Here is a 6,000-nt window from a genome sequence, read left to right as displayed (position 1 = left end):
GGTCCTGGGAAGCTTTGTGATAAAATCCATCGTGATGTCTTCCCATTTCCACATCAGATTATCCAACGACTGCATCTTGTCGTGAGGTCTCTGATGCTCAGCCTTGACCTTCCTGCAGGCCAAGCACCGCTCTACGTACCATGCCACATCCCGCTTCATGCAGGGCCACCAATAGTCCAGACGGAGATCCCTATACATCTTCGTCGCCCCGGGGTGAATGGAGAATCGCGATTTGTGTGCCTCCTCCATCAATACCCGGCGCACATCCCCATGATACGGGACCCACACCCTACGGTGCAGATTCAACAACCCCCGACTGTCATAGTCAAAGGAGGAAACCTGACCCACAATGCGCTCGCTCTTCCGATGTTCCTCCTTCACGACCTCCCGCTGGGCCTCCCGAATCCGCTCCAACAGCGGAGTCATCACCGTCATCTTCAGGCAGATATCCCTGATCGGCGCTGTTTTGCGGCTAAGCACGTCGGCCACCACATTGGCCTTACCCGGGTGATAAAGGATCTCGCAGTCGTAATCCTTTACCACGTCCATCCACCGACGCTGCCTCATGTTTAGATTCGGCTGATCCATGAGGTACCTCAAACTCTCATGGTCCGTGTGGATAGTACAACGAACCCCATAAAGGTATTGACGCCAAATCTTGATGGCAAAAACAACAGCACCCGACTCCAAATCATGCGTCGGGTAGTTTGCCTCATGAGGCTTCAGCTGCCTCGACGCGTAGGCGATGACATGCCCTCTCTACGTCAGAACTGCGCCCAAACCTGGGATGGACGCATCACAATATACCACAAAATCCTCTATGCCCTCTGGCAGGGCTAAGATTGGCACCTTGCACAATCTCTGTCTCAGAGTCTCGAATGCGGCCTGCTGCTCAGGCCCCCAACGAAAGACCACAACTTTCCTTGTTAGCCTGGTCAGGGGTACGACTATCTTGGAGAAATCCTGGATGAATCTCCGATAGTAGCCGGCTAATCCTAGGAAATTCCGAATCTCAGATGGAGACTTCGGAACTTCCCATCTCATCACGGCCTCCACTTTGGCCGGGTCCACTCAGATCCCGTTCTGGTTGATGAGATGCCCAAGGAACTACACCTCGCACAACAAGAACTCACACTTGGAGAACTTAGCATACAAGTTCTCCCTCCTCAAAGTCTCCAGAACCTCCCGCAGATGCTCCTCGTGCTCCTGCTGCGTCTTGGAGTAAACCAAGATATCATCGATAAACACTATCACATACCGGTCTAACATCGGTCTACACACGCGGTTCATGAGGTCCATGAACGCGGCAGGAGCATTGATGAACCCAAAGGGGATTACCACAAACTCGTAGTGGCCATAGCGCGTCCGAAACACAGTCTTCTGCACATCCTCCTCTCTGACCCTCATCTACTGGTATCCTGAACGCAGGTCAATCTTGGAAAACCAAGATGCTCCCTGAAGTTGGTCAAAGAGGTCGTCAATCGTCGGGAGTGGGTAACGGTTCTTCACCGTTACCTTGTTCAGCTCCCGATAATCGATACACATCCGATGCGACCCGTCCTTCTTCTTTACAAACAAAATTGGGGCTCCCCAGGGAGAACTACTTGGTCTAATGAATCCATTGTCTAACAGCTTCTGCAGCTGTATAGATAACTTCTGCATCTCAGGAGGAGTCAGCCGATACGGTGCCTTGGCTATCAGAGCCGCACCGGGGACTAGGTCGATCCTGAATTCCACCTGCCTCTCCGGAGGTATCCCAGGCAACTCCTCGGGGAATACTTCCGTAAACTCACGCACCACAGGCACATCGCCCACCATCGCCTTACCCGCCTCTCGGGTGTCCATAATATAGGCGACATATCCTACGCAACCCTGCTGAAGGTAACGCCTAGCTCTCGCTGCTGAACATACCGCTGGTCCTTGCTGTGGCCTCTCGCCCTGAACTACCAACTCTCCCCCACTTGGGGTTCTGATCCGAACCAGCTGATGCGCACAATCTATCACTGCCCCATTGGGGCTCAACCAATCAATGCCTATAATCAAATGGTTCCCCCTCAACGGAATAGGAACCAGGTCTACCAGGTAATGCTCCTCGAACATCCTCAAAACACAGTCCCGATAGACCTCCGATGCTTGTACCGACCGGTCGTCCGCAATCTCGACCTCTAGAGGGCAATCCAACATGCACGAAGACTCCGGAAACTTCTTGCTAAGCGCAAGAGAGACAAATGATCGGGTGGCACCCGAATCAAACAACACCTGGACTGGGATTCCGTTCACATGGAACGATCCTAACCAAGGCACATGATATATCAAAATCACAGCGATATACTATAAAAGCATAAGGAATAGAAATCATACCCGTCACCACATCGGGTGCAACGCGTGCCTCCTCGGCTTTCAGCTGAAATGCTCGGCTCCGAACCACTGGAGCCTCCATCTTGACCTTCCGGCCATCCACAACCCGACCTATCGCTGGAGTCGGCACAACTGCCGACGCCGCTGCTGCTGCCAATCTAGGGTAATTGGCATTTTATGGCCCTTTTGATTGCAATGAAAGCAAATCAGGTCTGACATCTGTATCGTCGGAGTAGGGGCAGTACAATCCCTGCCAAAGTGCCCAACCTTGCCGCACTTATAGCAGTCTGAACCTGGCCCAGTGTGACAAGCTCCCTCGTGTGACCGACCGCATTTACCACAGCGGTCCCGCCCTGACTGACCTTTCGGCCTACCATCGGATCCCTTGGGCTTCTTCCTCGAAGCCCCCACCGTCTGCCCCTCATCTGCTTTCCTCTTTCGGATGTGTTCCAGATCTATCTCCCTCTCCCTAGCCCCTAGCAATCATTGAATCCAAAGTAGGGCAAGCTGAAAAACTGACATGCTCCCGGATATCAACTCGTAGCATGTCGTGGTAGCGGGTCCTCTTCATGTACTCATTACCCGCATACTGGGGCACCAACAAAGCCCTCTCCCAGAACTTGGCGGTGATCTCCGCCACAGTCTCCGTAGTCTGTCTCATATCCAAAAATTCCTTGGTTAGCTGCTGAAGCTCTATATCTGGCGCAAACTTTGCTCTGAACCAGGTCACAAAATCCGACCATGTCATAGCCTCAATAGCCGAGGCTCCCAGAGAGTCACCAACTGACTCCCACCGATCCCTAGCCCGGTCCCTCAAACACCCTGCTGCAAACCATACCTTCGACCCCTTGGGGCAGAAGCTGGTCAGCTGTGCAGACTCAATGTCCGCAATCCATCGTCTGGCAGCAATGGGGTCCTTTGCCCTGTGGAAATCTGGCGCACCACTCCCTCTGAAGTCCTTAAAGGACAGTGTGTGTGGTCCTGGCGACTAGTCTGAAATCCTTAAAAGACAGTGTGCGTGGTCTTGACTAACTAGTCGCCATGTCACTCCGGAACGCCCTGAGGCGATCCTCCATCAGCTCAATGATGCCCTCCTTGATCGACCCAAAGATAACCGACATCGCATCAAGGATACTGTTAGTCCCCAAATATGGATCCAATTCAGTAATCAATGAAGCAAATAGCAATAAAAATGAAGTGTAGAAGGAGTAGAAAAGAGATAACATCAAGCATGCACACATCTATATCATAAATGTCAAGTACACCTTGAGAAGTACACACATTGCACTGTTCAGCAACAAGTACAATCTGACACAAATCAGTTCCTATAAATAGTACCCTAACCAGCATACGAGTGTGCAGCCATACACGACATGTGAGGCTGCACACATACATCAAGTCTAAATCACTACACTGCCTTACATACACTGCCACCTTAATAAGATCTATACAAAATTAGTGCCTAGCTCAAACCACAATATTATGAACTTTCAATCTCCCCCTTGGTTTGAGGCTAGCATAGTCTTGATCTTCATTCATTTGGCTTCTCAATTGGCTTCTCATACAACTTTAGATCTGATTTTCCCATCGAGCCCACCCACATCCTTCCATTAATGATTGTAGCCACCATTGCAGTAAACTCTTTGGCAGCAACCTCCATAACATCTTTTCTGCAAATAATCTGGTGACGGGCCAGAGTGCGGATACCCCTCTCTCTGAACCGAAGAAGATATTTGGCACTTATCAACCTCAATACTTGTTCTTGATCCTTGAATTTAATAGCAGCAGTGGCAGTTTCATTGTGATAGGCCCATAATTCCATCTTATCAAGGTATCCCTCATGGAAGTGTTGAGGGATAGGGATTTCCTTCTGCTGTTTAGTCGCAGGCCAAAGTATGATTTTCATAGGATCGCCTGATTCTGGATCTAGAACTTCTTTGTCTTTTCGGTACAAGGCTCTTGCAGTCTTCATCATTGGAAAGTTTTCCTTGACCTGTCTATCAAGGAATCTTTTGAAGGTTGAAGCACTAGGATTCTCAAAAGGGTTATGGAATGGGGCTCTGGATAATTCAGCAAGATAAACTTTGGTCCACGAGTTAAAGTCATGAGTGTTCTTGTAAAACTCAGAAGTTCCTGAGTTCCTTTTCACAACCCATAAATTTGTCTCGTGATCAAAGGCCCACATTCAGATTCGTGATCTATCTCCGAACTCGTCACCAAATTTTCTTTTCTTTAGATCCGTCACAGTCAGAACAGGGACTTTTGCCTTGCGATTCTCTTTTGAATTTTTCATGAGCAGTAAACCATCGCTCTTGTTGGCTGTTACAGTTCTTTTTCCCTGTTTGATCGTTATTCGGGCTCTGCTTCCTTCTGGCTCCTTTTCAAATCTATTGACAATAGTGGTTGTTCTAGGAGCAGGTGGATCGACAGGAAGGTCGTCAGAAAAAGACTATGAGTGGGCTGTGGGAGGATCATCGATTCCATGTGGCTGTTGGAAAAGGGCCTTGACTCTGTCTCCAAATGCGTCATACAAAACGTTCTTGAGATTGAAGTAGCTAGCTGTCACTGCACCAAGACTCATTTGTAGGTCTTTAATCTGCTTTGTCTTTTCCTCATCCTTTGCTCTGAGCTCTTCAATGTAAAAAGTGATTTGATCCATCTGAATCATCTTTTCAATGAGTTCTTGATGGAGAATCCCAATTTCTTCACGAAGATCAGACGAGGAAGATTTGTCATCACCTGTGCGCTCCTCTCTAAATGATATTCCTTTGCCACGAGAAGAGGTTGGACTGTGTTGATCTAGGTGTTTCACCAATCTAATTGAATCTTCATCCATTGAAGGTCTAGTGGGAGAATATTCTGGGATGGATGATGAGCCGCCTGTTTCAAACATGGTTCTCGGGCCTTCATCAGGTTGTGTTGGTGGAGTGTAAGCAGTAGTAGCAGTGACCGTGGAGAAAACTGGAGGTGCACTACTCACAATAGGTACCTCCAAACTCGCAATTGATTGACTCGTTTCCATAGAGGACTGGGAGGTCTGGGGCTGAATTGATTTAGGAACAAAAGGAGCAGATGTTGAGATAGATGATACAGAGGGAGGAATCTCTGATATCACATCTCCTTGACTTGATGCGACCTCCATGGGCTTTGATATGGAGAGCAAAATTTTGAGAATGTTTCCTTCTTCCCTAGTCTTGGTTGCTAAAGAAGCAACTTCATCGACTTTATTAAGGAAGCTGCTGGGAATTCCAGGAAAAGGACTAAATTCTTCATCATCAAGATCAAATTCTCTATTTTTCAGAATGTCATCACTAATCCCTGTAAAGTTAATTTCCTTCAAAAACTCTACGTCACCATAGGGATCATCATCATCTTCCTCTTGAGCAGATAGTGTTTCATCTTCTTTCTGATAATCATGTTCCTCAGCCACAGCGGTTGTAGGAGAATCATGAACCTCCTCAATTTCTGGCTCAGAGGTTGAATGTACAATGTCTTCAGATTCCATAGAGATGGATTGCTCTTCTGATTCTGATCGATCACTCTCTTCAAAGATTCCGAATTTTATCAAAGGGAACTTTCCTTCAAACACGAATTTTCCGCCTCTCTTCTGTTTCATAAGTCCGAAAGCACTTGGACCAACGA

The sequence above is a fragment of the Lactuca sativa genome, chromosome 6 (assembly GCF_002870075.4).
Source record: "Lactuca sativa cultivar Salinas chromosome 6, Lsat_Salinas_v11, whole genome shotgun sequence".
Lineage (NCBI taxonomy): Eukaryota > Viridiplantae > Streptophyta > Magnoliopsida > Asterales > Asteraceae > Lactuca > Lactuca sativa.
This window is presented reverse-complemented; position numbering follows the sequence as displayed.